The 16,267-nt window shown below is 39.6% G+C and overlaps 1 non-coding gene across 1 annotated transcript; it reads left to right on the forward strand.

Moving 5' to 3' along the window:
• Positions 1–7,783: 7,783 nt before the first annotated feature.
• Positions 7,784–7,889, forward strand: LOC149753700 (small nucleolar RNA R71). Its single transcript, XR_016409326.1, has one exon. It is a non-coding gene; the product is annotated as a small nucleolar RNA R71 (small nucleolar RNA).
• The last annotated feature ends 8,378 nt before the right edge of the window (positions 7,890–16,267 follow it).

A 16,267-nucleotide genomic window follows, 5' to 3' on the forward strand; every position in this document is an offset into this window, starting at 1 on the left:
ATAAGAATTTAAACAAGCTCCAAAATAATAAAAAAAATAAGAACTACAATGCCCTGATACATTGCTAGGGCTTCATCCAGCCCTAGACTAGACGTTTAGCCGCGCATGGCTTTCGGACGACCTCCCATCTTCAAGTGAAAGTCTTCCCCTCTCATTCTTCCCAAAATATCACAAAATATTCTCTTTCCCCCTCCTTTCTCTTTTTTTTTATTTCTTTTTCTCTCCCTCTCGGCTTTCTTCTTCTTTTCACCGAAATAGGGGGTCTCCCCTATTTTTCTGTTGAACCGAGCCCCCTCCTCCTTTTATAGCTGTCCGGAGTGCTCGTTCGGGAAGGAAGAAGAGATCACGGCCGGCTGATTCCGGGGCGTGATGCCGGAAGGCAGATCGCGGACGAAGAGGATGAAGGGTCGCGGGATCAGCGGAATGGAGCTGGGGGGGATCTGGTCGCCGGCTGCACCGCGGGATGAGAGGAGATCTAGGAGATAGCTGGGTTTACGGAAGGTGGCCTAGTTCATCGCGTGATACGCTGGGAGCATGCGTAGCTTGTCGGACGCCCGGAACGGCAGCTGTGCGAAGGCGGGGATGCAGGCGGATGAAGAGGCAGAGGATCTGGTCGCCGGCTGCACCGCGTGGAGGATTGGAGCGTCGGCTTTGACGCGTGGCTGGAACGGGCAGGGGGGCGCTCTGTGAGGTGGGATCACGGGAAGGATAACGAGAGGAAGGAGATAAAGAGTGAAACAGTTTTAATAAATTTTTTTTATTATTATTATATTATTTCTCACTGTTCATATGAACAGTATTTTTACGGGACACTGTTCATATGAACAGTAAATAAGTGATTCTCCCCGGAATTATTTTTATTTATTTTATTATATTCATTATTTCCCTTTTTTTTGTTTTAAATTTATAAATTTTATATGAAGGCAGATAAGGAATTGGTTGGAAATTGACTTTAGGTTTGAGGTGGGTCATGATGGTTGACTTGTCCTTGAGCCCATTGTCATTTAAATTTAATTCTTGCTAAGCTGCTTCAGATCGAACTCGATCAGACAAGACTAAAAACAGGACCATGACCTAATAAAAAGAGTTAATCAATCCTCTGTCCCATACAAAATTAATTATAACTTTCGATCGAATCAGGACCAAAACCCATTTAATTATAACCTTAGCTTGACTACAATTCTATCAGGTTACCAAACCGGGTCAACACAATCTCCTCCTTATATGTTTTTCTGTAATTTTCATGAAAGATTGCAAACAAGAGAGAGACAAGTTCAGAGTCTGATTTAAGAAAAGAATTATTTGCTTTTTACCATATTTTAAATTTATTTCAATGATCATTCAATTTCATGGTAAAATACGTATTTATCAGTTTAAGAACATTGATAAGTGCTATGGAAAGATAACTAAATTATAGATTATTAAGCACTTATCACACCCCCAAACCTATGTTTTGCTAGTCCTCGAGCAAAATAAAACTAGAAAAGAAGAATTCTAACTCACTTTCGCAGGCATCGCGGTTACATTTACCATATGTAACATGGCTTTAAACCCCTAGGTTATCCTAGTGGACGAGTTATAGTCTGGTGAGGTTTTTCAGTGAAGATACCCACAAACTTAAATAAATCATTTATTATTATTGTTATTATAATCTTTTTTTTTTTATTTTTTAGATCGATTGATCTATGAAGTGAAAATCAAATTCCAAATGCATACTAGTAAAGAATTTCAAAAACTCTCTTTTTTATTATTATTATTAAAATCTAATTTAAGATACATAAATGATAAGAGTTTCAAAGCACACACGGTTTTATTTACTAAGTCAGCCCAAATCCTAGGTCAAAATGCAATTCAAGTTGAGGTCATTAAGTTTCCGTTAGGAAGTTGTAAGACTTATTTATACTGGAGTGCTCAGTGAAATCTGGACCGTACACAAGCTAAGGGTTCGGATCTCCAAAATATTGCTAATACTAGTAGTTTCCAAGGATTGGTCGAAAGGACCTACTCACTGATTCAAAATCATCTTATCTGCAGGATTTTGAGAGTTGTGGATGTTTACTTTAGTACCTCACGGGCTTTATCTGTAATATTCCAGTTTACTCGAATTTCTACAACGACGGCTTTCACACTATTGTCTTTTACAAGGTCAATACAAAGTTTTTTTTTTAAAATAAAAGATGTATAAATTGTGCACTTTTACTCTTGTGGTGATTTCTCCGTGTAACGAGCAATCAGTCGACAACTCTCACACCAGTTGGCACAAGGTGTCGGGCATCAAAACCCCCCTACGGACTTATGCTCAGAGTCCTCATCACAAGCCCACCTGACCTTTGACAATAGGTAGCCCTTTTCGATGTTCCTGACTAAATCCTTTTTATTGATGATTTTTTTTTTTTGAATTAGATAAGTATGATTCATCAGGATCCAAGGTTGCTACTATACTATCAATATATTGTCGAGCCTAGACCTTTGAAGGGTCGGCCAGTGTGTAGTGAAATTTCAAAGTATTAATTAGCTTACAACTCCCTAAGAGAGACTTAATAAAAAGAACTTAAATTTATATTACTTCCGACTAGTCATTGGGCTTTTTAGATTTTATATACCTTGTGTATTTATCATTCTCGCATTCATGTATAGAAATTAGGTAAAATATATATATATATTTAATTTTTTTAAAAAAAAATTGTAAAAATGAACACAATTTTTTTTAAAAGATATTTTTATATTTTTATATTTTTATTTCTTTTGATAAACCTGACATTATGAAGTGAAAACGAATGCAAGAGATGCAAACAAAACAAAAAATAAAAAAAATACTTAAAAATACCCCCAAACCTAAACCTAACATTGTCCTCAATGTTAAAAAAAATCTAAGAGAATTAGGTTGCCTCCCAACAAGCGCTAAGTTTATTGTCTTCAGCCAGACACAGTGCATCCTTAATGATTTTGATAAACAGGGTTCGTCAAATTAAGGGATTCAATCAATTGCCCATCGGTAACACAGTCCACATAAGGTTTTAACCTTTGGCCATTGACTTTTAAAACATGTTCACCATTGAGGTGTTGGATCTCTACTGCACCATAAGGAAAGACCTTTTTTACTATGAATGGTCCATCCCACCTAGAGCGAAGTTTACCCGGGAAGAGTCGCAACTTTGAATTGAATAGCCAAACCTTTTGACCAGGTTCGAAGGACTTACGGTTAATATTTTTATCATGAAAAGCCTTAGTCCTTGCTTTATAAATTTTAGCATTTTCATAAGCCTCATTGCGCAATTCTTCAAGTTCACTTAGTTGGAGTTTTCGGTGAGGACCAGCTACTGCCATGTCTAAGTTAAACTTTTTGATAGCCCAGAAAGCACTATGTTCAAGTTCTACCGGTAAGTGACAAGCTTTTCCAAAAATTAATCAGTAGGGAGACATGCCAATAGGAGTTTTGTAGGCAGTACGATAGGCCCAGAGTGCATCATTTATCCTTTGAGACCAATCTTTCCTATCGGGACGTACCGTTTTTTCTAAGATGTGTTTTAACTCCCTATTGGATACCTCGACTTGTCCACTCGTTTGGGGATGGTATGGGGTAGCAACTTTGTGGGTGATGTTATATTTGCGAGCCAAAACCTCGAAAGACCGATTGCAAAAATGAGATCCCCCATCACTGATGATGGCTCGGGGTGTGCCAAAACGACAAAAGATGTTTTCATGTAAAAATTTAATCACAACCTTGTGGTCATTAGTTTTAGTGGCGACAGCTTCTACCCATTTTGAAACATAATCAACCCCTACAAGAATATATTCGAAACCAAAGGATGGTGGAAAAGGGCCCATAAAGTCAATACCCCATACATCAAAGATTTCTACAATTAAAATAGGATTGAGAGGCATCATATCTCTACGGAAGATGGTACCCATCCGTTGGCACCGTTCACAAGTTTGGAAAAAGTTATGGGCATCTTTGAAAAGTGTGGGCCAATAAAATCCACTCTGTAAAACTTTTGCTGCAGTTTTTCTACCCCCAAAATGTCCCCCACAAGCTTGTGAATGGCAAAATGAAAGAATACTTTGAAATTCGCATTCGGGGATACATCGATGGATTACTTGATTGGGACAATACTTGAATAGATCGGGATTATCCCAATAATAGAACTTTACTTGTGAAAAGAATCGGTTCTTGTCTTGAGTTGACCAATCATCAGGAATTCGTCCTATGGCAAGGTAATTTATTATGTTTGCAAACCATGGCGTTTTCATTCCTTGTACCCCAAATAATTGTTCATCTGGGAAAGCATCATGTAAGGGTGAGGTATTCTTAGAGGGCTCAAGAAGAATCCTAGATAAGTGGTCTGCTACGACATTTGCAGTTCCTTTCTTGTCACAAATTTCTAGATCAAATTCTTGTAGTAAAATAATCCATCGAATCAGACGGGGTTTGGTATCCTTCTTTGCAAGAAGGTGTCGAAGGGCAGCATGATCAGTGAATACGGTAACCTTGGATCCTAATAGGTAAGATCGAAACTTGTCTAGCACGAATACTACAGCTAGCAATTCTTTCTCAGTGGTGGTGTAGTTCAATTGTGCATCTGAGAGTGCTTTACTAGCGTAGTAGATGACATGAGGTACCTTATCTAGCCGTTGCCCTAAAACTGCCCCAATGGCATAGTCAGATGCGTCACACATCAGTTCAAATGGAAGGGTCCAATTAGGAGGCCGTATGATAGGTGCAGTGGTCAATTTCGAGCGAAGATTTTCAAATGCCTCTTTGCATGCTTCATTAAAGACAAAGGGAGTGTCCTTGGCAAGAAGATTGCACAAGGGTTTGGAAATTTTACTGAAATCCTGAATGAAGCGACGGTAGAAGCCAGCATGGCTAAGGAATGATCGGATTTGTTTCACAGTTTTGGGTGGAGGGAGATTGGAAATAAGATCGACTTTGGCTTTATCTACTTCAATTCCCCTCTTGGACATGACGTGTCCTAAAACTATGCCTTCTTGAACCATGAAATGGCTCTTTTTCCAACTTAATACTAGGTTGGTCTCCTCACATCTTTTCAAAACTAAGGTCAAATTGTTCAGACAATCGTCAAAAGATAGGCCAAAAACTGAGAAATCATCAATGAACACTTCTAGAAAGTTTTTCACCATATCTGAAAAAATGGCCATCATGCATCGTTGAAAAGTTGCGGGTGCATTGCATAGTCCAAAAGGCATCCTCCTATATGCAAATGTCCCAAATGGGCAAGTAAAAGTGGTTTTCTCTTGATCGTCCGGGTAAACAGATACTTGATTATATCCAGAATAACCATCTAAGAAGCAGTAGAAACCTTGACCAGCCAACCGTTCCAAAATTTGATCTATGAAAGGTAGAGGAAAATGGTCTTTCCTAGTCATCGAATTAAGTTTTCTGTAGTCAATACACACGCGCCAACCCGTGGTTGTGCGTGTTTGTATCAATTCTCCTTCCGTATTTTCAACCACAGTGATACCTGATTTCTTGGGTACCACTTGTGTCGGACTCACCCACTTACTATCAGAAATTGGATAAATGATTTCGGCATCTATTAACTTCACCACTTCTTTCTTGACTACCTCCTTCATGTTAGGATTGAGTCTTCTTTGCATTTCTCGGGTGGGCTTTGCATCATCTTCGAGATGAATTCGATGCATACAAACAGAGGGGTCAACCCCTTTCAAATTGGCTACAGACCATCCTATGGCATGTTTATTCTCTTCTAGCACCCTTAAAAGTTTACCCTCCTATTCAGTAGATAAGTTGGCTGCGATGATTATAGGGAGGGTATCTTCTGGTCCTAGAAAGGCATACTTAAGAGTTGTCGGAAGTGGCTTTAACTCAAGTTTAGGAGGAGAATCAATGGAAGGACAAAGTGGTGCACTAGCAATGGGGGGAAGAGGTTCAGGTCGGACCTTCCAAGGAAGGAAACTCATGGGAGATTGATTGTCGAGTAAGATATTGACTTCTTCTATGGCCTTGTCTATGTCAAAATTGTCAATGTCAAAATGGGCGAAGCATGCCTCTAGGGGGTCATCTGCTAAGATATAGGGAAGGGCTTTCTCTACAAGATCATCCATTTCGTCAATTAGGCAACACTCGTCTTCCCTCACATGTTGGTCAGCGGCATGAAATACATTTAACTTAATTTTCATGTTCCCAAATGATATATCCATTGCCCCAGTTCTACAGTTGATACATGCATTGGCTGTCACTAAAAAGGGACGACCAAGAATTACAGGGATTTATTTTTTTAGGTTGGGCACATGTTCCATGTCAAGGACGATAAAATCTACTGAAAAATAGAATTTGTCTACCTTGACAAGAACATCTTCAATCATCCCCCTTGGCATCTTCACCGATCTATCAGCCAATTGTAAAGATACCGAGGTAGGTTTCAATTCACCCAACCCAAATTTTTCATAGACTGAATAGGGTAGAAGATTCACACTTGCCCCTAGATCTAAAAGTGCTCAATCAATGGAGTTATCTCCTATGACACAGGAAATAGTGGGAGCGCCAGGATCTTTGAATTTTGGAGGGGTGTTGTGTTGGAGAATGGAACTTACCTGCTCAGTTAGGAGGACCTTTTTAGGCACATGTGTCCTAGATTTCCGCTTTTGGGTGCAAAGGTCTTTGAGAAATTTGGCATAAGAGGGAACTTGTTTGATGGCATCAAGGAGTTGGAGGTTGATTTTAACTTGTTTGAAGACCTCCATCATCTCTTCTAATGAAGTTCCCTTCTTGCCAAAGGGAGAGGGTGCATTAAGTGCTTCAGGGAATGGAGCCTTTGGAATGTGGGTTGTGGCAGATGGTAGACTAGCTAAAGAAGGTTTTAGATTTTCATGTGATACATTCCTCTCATCTTCTTCATCTTCCTTATTGTTACCCTCCCCAACCTTATTATCTATTATACGTCCACTCCTTAGGGTAGTCAAAGCATTGGCTTGCTCATGATTTATTTGAGTTTCTTGAGCCACGTATTGTCCCCTAGGATTACTCATTGGTTGACTTGGAAGCTTACCCTCCTCTCGCTTGTTTAATGCATTGGCTAGTTGACCCATTTGGGATTCTAGCTTAGCAATTGATTGCGTGTGAGAGTGTAATAGTTGTGTGTTTGCCTCCAAACCTTGAAGGGCAGTCAACACTTTCTCCTCAAAGGGTGTATTTCTTTGGGTTGGAGGAGGAAGGTGTTGAAATTGAGTTGAGGGACGGTAGAGATGAAAATTCTGAGGGTTTTGAAAATTTTGGGAGTAGGGTTGGGTATTATTTGAAGCTTGTTGCCTCCAAGAAAAATTTGGATGATTCCGCCATCCCGGATTATATGTATTGGAAAATGGGTCATTACCTGGTTTGGGCTGTGTTTGGGCAGCATTGATGTGTTCTTGCATGAGTTCGGGGAATTGGGGTGCTGAGGGGCACTCATGAATAGGATGCGATGGGCTAGAACAGATAGCACACACTTGTGCTTGGGAAGAGCTAACGACATGTCCTCCTATCATCAGTTGGTCAATCTTATGGGACAATGCATCTACCTTGCTAGACAGGTCCATAGAATGACTTATTTCACAAATGGTCCCTTTTCTTTGAGAACTCGGGGGTGCTTGACGAGAATAGGAAGCATGGTGAAGGAAATTTTTATTAAGATTTTCAAATAATTGCCATGCTTCATGCTCATTTTGAAGCATAAAAGTTCCCCCGCATGCAGCATCGATCATCTGACGGTTTCGTTCAGTCAATCCATCATAGAAACATTGCACTAGCTGCCACTTAGGTATTTGATGATGAGGGCATTTACGGATTAGGTCCCGAAATCTCTCCCCAGTTTCATGGAATTCTTCTCCCTCAGTTTGGGAGAAGCTTGTAATGGCACGTCTAAACTGGTTCGTTCTTCTTATGGAAAAGTATTTTTTAAGGAATTCTTGTTGCATTTGATCCCATGAACGAATCGAGTTAGCTTCTAAAGAATTCAGCCATTGTTTGGCTCTATCTTTAAGGGAGAAAGGAAATAATCTAAGTTTCAGAGCATCATTAGTGAAGTTCTGAATCTTGACAGTGGTGCAAATCTCAAGGAATTCATCTAGGTGTTTATATGGTTCTTCGTTGGTGAGCCCATAAAAAGATGGGAGCATTTGGATCACACTAGACTTTATTTCGTATTGTACAGCTGCTACTTCAGGTTATCGAATGCAAGATGGGGAAGTGTAAATGGTGGGAGTAAAGTACTCCCTCAGGAGTTTGGGTTGTTCTTCAGCCATCTCAAGAGATGGGGATGAGTCTATTGTTCTGATCTCAGCTCGAATATTTCTAAGGGTCCATTCTATTTCAGGGTCAAAAGGTAATAGGTCACGTACTCTAGAACGACTCCCTTGCATACACTAGTACTCGATCAGTCAAGCATGCAATAAAAGAGAAAAGCATATCAATCCTAGTCTTTGTCCTAAAACCACTAGACAGCTCCTAACTGGTTTGAAGAGGGCACCTAAGCCTCCAATCCGGTCTAATGAACCGAGTTGACCAGGTAAGCTTCCAGGTAAGTGGAGGGGTCACGATGCGTTCGCAAAGGTCCCACTTAAAACCTACTTGCCTCGAACAGATGAACTGTCTCCCTTATAGGGACAAAGCTTGCCTAGACATCAACTAAGCCACAGAGCGAAATTGGTGCAACTTTCGGTGATCTTCGTCCTATTGAGCTCGAATGTCCCTAGGAGCCAACGTCTAATTGATTTTAATTAAGCTGACACTATGTGAGATTGAGTTCACCTAAGTTGGGCAAGAGTCCGGTGATGAAATCCGGCTCTTATCTTGTTGGGTTGATTGCCCTTACTATGTGCGGATTAATTTGTGTATGTGTATCAAGCATGCATTCACACTTTTACTGAAATTAAAATCAAACAATTGCCACAAAATTTCAAGCTAATAATTAATTTAAATAAGAAAGGTTTAGAGGTTACCAAAGAGAATTTTCCTAGCAATTTAAAATTTTTTAAGCAAACCTCTAAAGCATTCCTTTTTGATAGCCCAGATCTCCTCTTCGATTCTTGATCAAATAAGACCAAAAGAAAAAATTAAAAAAAAATTAGTAGAAGAGAAAAAGGAGATAAAAAAAGTAACAATAATAGAAAATAATTTTTTATTTTATTTTAGATATATATATATTTTTGAAAGTTTTTATTTTAATTAATTATTTTTTTTTAATGATAGGAGAAATAACTATGCTAGCAATCCCTGACAACGGCGCCAAAAATTGATCGGTTCTTTCAATTTTGAAAATAAACCACGCAATAGCACGTATCCTGTAGGATAGTGATTATGGGTGTCGGTCCACAGAGATTGGAGACAAGTTATTTTTCTTTTAAAAGTAAATTAAGAAGAAGAGTTTGCTAACTTAATTATACTGAATTAATCTATGAGTACGAATTGAAATTTATCAAAGTAGATAGATCTAGGGTTTGGAATCCACCGCGTAGCATTGCATTAGGGATTGTGTTCTTAATTTTTATCTTTTGGAGAGGCATGCAAATTGGCTACAAGCCTTTTAAAATAAAAGCATGAAGAGTGTTAGGAAGATCTATCTTCGGTGTAGCATGAAGTGTCTACCTAAGTATGCTAATCTAGGATGTAGCACACTTCATCTTTCTAGGCATGAATCATCTTAGACTAATTTAGCAAACATGATTAGTAACTAGCATGCTCAAAGTTTAAATATCATAAAGGAATATTTCATTGAAAATAAGAATTTAAACAAGCTCCAAAATAATAAAAAAATAAGAATTACAATGCCCTGATACATTGCTAGGGCTTCATCCAGCCCTAGACTAGACGTTTTGCCGCGCATGGCTTCCGGACGACCTCCCATCTTCAAGTGAAAGTCATCCCCTCTCATTCTTCCCAAAATATCACAAAATATTCTCTTTCCCCCTCCTTTCTCTTTTTTTTAATTTCTTTTCCTCTCCCTCTCGACTTTCTTCTTCTTTTCACCGAAATAGGGGGTCTCCCCTATTTTTCTGTTGAACCGAGCCCCCTCCTCCTTTTATAGCTGTCCGGAGTGCTCGTTCGGGAAGGAAGAAGAGATCACGGCCGGCTGATTTCGGGGCATGATGCCGGAAGGCAGATCGCGGACGAAGAGGATGAAGGGCCGCGGGATCAGCGGAATGGAGCTGGGGGGGATCTGGTCGCCGGCTGCACCGCGGGATGAGAGGAGATCTGGGAGATAGCTGGGTGCACGGAAGGTGGCCTGGTTCATCGCGTGATACACTGGGAGCATGCGTAGCTTGTCTCGGACGCCCGGAATGGCAGCTGTGCGGAGGCGGGGATGCAGGCGGATGAAGAGGCGGAGGATCTGGTCGCCGGCTGCACCGCGTGGAGGATTGGAGCGTCGGCTGTGACGCGTGGCTGGAACGGGCAGGGGGGCGCTCTATGAGGCGGGATCACGGGAAGGATAGATAATGGGAGGAAGGAGATAAACAGTGAAACAGTTTTAATAAATTTTTTTTATTATTATATTATTTCTCACTGTTCATATGAACAGTGTTTTTACGGGACACTGTTCATATGAACAGTGAATAAGTGATTCTCCCCGGAAATATTTTTATTTATTTTATTATATTCATTATTTTTCTTTTTTTTGTTTTAAATTTATAAATTTTATATGAAGGCAGGTAAGGAATTGGTTGGGAATTGACTTTGGGTTTGAGGTGGGTCATGATGGTTGACTTATCCTTGAGCCCATTGTCATTTAAATTTAATTCTTGCTAAGCTGCTTCAGATCGAACTCGACCAGACAAGACTAAAAACAGGACCGTGACCTAATAAAAAGGGTTAATCAAACCTCTGCCCCATACAAAATTAATTATAACTTTCGATCCAATCAGGACCAAAACCCATTTAATTATAACCTTAGCTTGACTACAATTCTATCAGGTTACCAAACCGGGTCAACACAATCTCCTCCTTATATGTTTTTCTGTAATTTTCATGAAAGATTGCAAATAAGAGAGAGACAAGTTCAGAGTCTGATTTAAGAAAAGAATTATTTGCTTTTTACCATATTTTAAATTTATTTCAATGATCATTCAATTTCATGGTAAAATACGTATTTATCAGTTTAAGAACATTGATAAGTGCTATGGAAAGATAACTAAATTATAGATTATCAAGCACTTATCACTAATACCCATCTTCGACTTGTGTTCGTCGAACTCTTTGATGCCGAGGACTTTGGTAAATGGATCAGCCAGATTTTCTTTTGTGTCAATCTTCTGAAGATCAATATCACCTCGATCGATGATCTCTTGAACCAGGTGGTAGCGACGTAGAATATGCTTGGTCCGCTGATGTGCTTTGGGTTCTCTTGCTTGAGCTATGGCCTCAATATTGTCACAAAATACAGGCACTGGACCATCAATGGAGGGTGTCACTCCAAGCTCGGTGATGAACTTCCGCAACCATACAGCTTCCTTGGCGGCATCAGATACTGCGATATATTCTGCTTCACATGTAGAATCTGCCACTATATGCTGCTTGGAACTCTTCCAGCAGATGGCCCCACCCTTAAGAGTGAAGATATATCCTGACACGCTCTTGCTATCATCTTGATCTGACTGAAAACTTGAATCAGTATATCCCTCAAGTTTTAAGTCAGAATCACCATAGACAAGCCACTGATCTTTAGTATTTCTCAAATACTTAAGAATGGTTTTTACAACCTTCCAGTGGTTGCTACCTGGATCAGACTGGTATCTGCTCACTACTCCTAGTGAGTATGCCACGTCTGGTCTAGTACATGTCATGGCATACATTATAGATCCAAACTGCCGAAGCATATGGAATTCTATCCATACTCTCTCTTTTTTGAGGGGTTGTCGGACAATCCCTTTTAGAGAGGTTAATTCCATGGCCCATCGGAAGATAGCCTTTCTTGGAGTTAATCATACTGAACCTCTTCAGTATAGTATCAATGTATGTGGATTGGGATAATCCAAGCAATCTTCTAGATCTATCTCTATAGATCTTCATCCCTAGGATGTAAGATGCTTCTCCCAAATCCTTCATGGCAAATTGAGATGATAGCCAAACCTTTATTCCTTGTAATGCAGGAATGTCATTCCCGATTAAAAGAATGTCATCCACATACAAAATAAGAAATATAATAACTGAACTATTTGCCCATTTATAAATGCAAGGTTCCTCTTTATTCTTAATGAAGCCATATGTTTTGATTACCTTATCAAAACGTATATTCCAACTCCATGAAGCTTGCTTTAATCCATAAATGGATTTTTGAAGCTTGTACACTTTAGACTCATCTGCAGATGTAAAACCTTCAGGTTGTATCATATACACTTCCTCTTCTAAATCTCCATTTAGAAATGCGGTCTTTACATCCATTTGCCAGATTTCATAGTCTAAATGTGCTGCTATCGCAAGCACAATCCGAATGGACTTGAGCATTACCACAGGAGAAAACGTCTCATCATAGTCAATACCATAACGTTGACGATAACCCTTGGCAACCAAACGGGCTTTATAGGTCTCTACCTTTCCGTCTGCGCCCCGTTTCCTTTTGAATATCCACTTACACCCTATGGATTTAATTCCTTTGGGTGGGTCAACTAATGTCCAAACATCATTGACCTTCATGGATTCCATTTCGGATTGCATGGCTCCAAGCCATTTATCAGAGTCATACCTCTGCATTGCATCCATATATGTGAACGGATCCTCATCGTTTTCATCAAGTTCGATAGGATCCCCATCTCGGACCAAGAAACCGTAGTATCTGTCCGGCTGATGTGGTACTCTACCCGATCGCCTTAATGGTGCATCTAATATAGGTTCTGGATCTGATCTAATCAAATCTGACTCAACTGGTTCAGTAGATGGTGTCGGATCTTCTACATGTTGAACTTCTCTAAGCTCAACATTAGAGCTATTTGTTCCTTCACCAAGGAATTTTTTTTCTAAGAAAATTGCTCTATTACTTACGAACAACTTTTGTTCTTCAGCAAAGTAGAAGTAATATCCTTTAGTTTCTTTAGGGTAACCAACAAAGAAACATTTGTCAGACTTGGGTTCAAGTTTGTCTGTCTTCAAACGTTTGACGTACGTCGGACACCCCCAAATCCTAAGGTGAGAGAGCATCGGCTTGCGTCCAGTCCACATCTCATGTGGTGTTTTATTTACAGACTTACTTGGAACCTTATTTAGAATATAGCAGGCTGACTTAAGAGCATATCCCCAAAAGGATATGGGCAGATTAGCAAATCCCATCATGGATCGAACCATGTCTAACAGAGTTCGATTTCTCCTTTCTGACACACCATTATATTGTGGTGTACCAGGAGGAGTCCATTGGAAGAGAATCCCATTTTCTCCTAGATATGTCAAAAATTCACTGGAGAGGTATTCACCTCCTCGATCTGATCGAAGAGTTTTAATACTCTTTCCAGTTTGTTTTTCTACTTCATTATGATATAATTTGAACATTTCAAATGATTCAAATTTATGTCTCATTAAATAGACATAACCATACCTAGAAAGGTCGTCTGTAAACATAATGAAATATGAATACCCACCTCTAGCATCTGTACTCATTGGCCCACATACATCAGAATGTACAAGGGTCAATAAATCACTGGCTCGTTCACCTTTTTCGGTAAAAGGTGATTTGGTCATTTTACCAAGAAGACATGATTCACAGGTTGTCAATGATTCACAATCATTAACATCAAGGATTCCCTCTTTACTTAACCTGTTCATCCTGTTCTTGTTAATATGACCTAGCCTATGATGCCAAAGGTAGACATCCGTGACATTATCTATTCTAGGACGCTTATTGGATTTATACATTCATGAACAGGCTGTGACACAATGTAAATGCCATTACTCAGAATTCCATTCATTACAACAACACCATTCCAAATGACATTGCAATAATCCTTTTTTATTGATATTTCATAACCATTTTTGGCCAAAAGGCCTACAGAAATTATATTCAATAGAAAACTTGGACAATAGTGACAATCACTAAGGACATTTACATGAGAGCTGAATTCAAGTTTAAGAATTCCTAAAGCTAGAACTGAAACTGGTCTTCCATCTCCAACATTCAGAAACCTTTCTCCTTCTTCAAACCTCTTACTGACTTGTAGCCCCTGCAACGAATTGCAAATATTAAAAGGACTACCGGTATCCAATACCCAGGTCGAATTATCACAAATAGAAAAATTGCAAGGTGTTATCATATAAGTACCTTGATTGGCAACTGATTGCCCACTTTTCTTAGGCCAGTTCGGATCGAGGGATGCAATGTAAAGAGGACAGTTCCTCTTCCAATGTCCTTGCTTCTTGCAGAAGAAGCACTCCGCCTTGCTCTGATCAGCCTTTTTATTCTTTTTCTGACTAGGCTGAGCATGATGCACCTGTTTCTTTTGTATTTTATTTTTTTTTTTCCTTTTCTTAAAGGAGCGACCCTTGGATGAACCTTCCACTAAGTTCACCATCTTCTTAAGAAGTTGGTGATCATTCTGAAACGTCTGTAGTAACCCCAACAATTGGTGATAATTCACTACAGGTTTCGTCATACGAAAATGAGTGAGAAAAGGATGGTATGATCCAGGCAATGAGTTTAGTATGGCATCCTTCCCCAATTGATCATGAAGGAGAAAGCCAAGAGAGCTTAGACGCTCGATCAACTCAATCATGTACAGTACATGATCAGTTACCGAGGTCCCATCTTTCATTCGGGCGCTGAAGATGGCACAACTAGTTTTGTGCCTCTCAACGTCGTCAAGAACGCCGAATGATTCATTCGACACTTGAATGATATCTTCCGGCTGCGTATTCTCAAAACGCCTACTAAACTCATCACTCATTGCTGCCAACATGATGCATCGAACAGTGATCCGGTCACTGAGCTACTTCTGATAAGTATCTCTGGCTGATCTTGATGCATTAGCAATGGGCTGCTCAGGTGCTTGATTCGTTATCATATAAAGGATCCTCTCATGCTCTAGCACTATTTTCAGTTTCCTATGCCAATTATTGAAATTTGGACCAGTCAACTTGTCATTGTCCAACAATGAAAAGTGACAAATTAGTGGCTATTTCTGCATTAAAAAAAAAATTGGCTATTAGTATATGAATTGACTAAACTCAATAGACTTGGACTTTAGTCTAAAGGTATTCCCACTATTTTATACAAATTGGTAGCCTCTACCTCTAATTCGAAAAATTACTCCTAATTCTTTAGTGGGCACTAGAACCCAATAGATCACATATAGGCCCGAGTGTGGCTCGGCCAACCCATATGCACCTATTGGTAGGTTCTTAACCAATTGCTTCACCAAGCAACTTCTAGTGATGATTTTGCCCTAGGTTTTCCGGCAGGCGTGTGGTGCCTCCACCGAATACCCTAGTCAGGTCCAACCATTAAATGATAGGGTTAAGTCTAATCAACTAATAGACGACCAAGCCCGAGTGTGGCTCGGCTCACCTGACCGCCTATTGAAGGTACACTTAACTCATCATATATTGAATGATAATTCCAATGCTTGATAAGTACCAGGCGTGTGGCGCCTCCAATAATTATCAAAACATTGGACCCATTATCATCCAACTTAATGGGAGGCTATGACCTAGTTATCTCCATAACCATTTCATTTTAAGGACCTAATAATTTTAGAGGATTTCATAATTAGATAGATGAGAAGATCCGGTTAGTCTAATTTCTCCCACTGACTTCACCAAATCAGATTAGACTCAAACCGGTTAAGGAGACACCTAAATCAGTCATACTGATTTTTCTTAAGGCATGGGCTAACTCGAATCATTAAGTGATCCAATCAAAATGTGATTGACCATGTCGGCCAGGTAAGTGAGATCGGTGGAAGGGATATGCCATTAACTCGATAAAGACGAATCAGTGCGAGTAGCTCCCAATTAAAAACCACCGGTCAAAACTGCCAAACTTACCTTAGACACCGACTGGTTAATCAATTTTGATTTGATTACTCAAATGACTCGGGCTACACCTCTGAGCCTAAATCAAGTTCCATCTTGGTCTAATCAAAGACATGGAATTGATTAATCTACAACTATTGTATTTAACCTAGAGTTTTCTTGACCTAATCTAGTTACTACTTAATTAGATTTGATCAATTAACTCTAATTAGACCATGTTTGATTCTAACCTTAGGTCTAACCCAATCCTAAGAACTTGATTCAAGCTAACCTATATGCCCAAAGAATTATGCAATG

This window comes from Phoenix dactylifera, chromosome 4, assembly GCF_051530095.1.
Source record: "Phoenix dactylifera cultivar Ajwa chromosome 4, Ajwa_hap1_PhDact_Kaust_v1.1, whole genome shotgun sequence".
Lineage (NCBI taxonomy): Eukaryota > Viridiplantae > Streptophyta > Magnoliopsida > Arecales > Arecaceae > Phoenix > Phoenix dactylifera.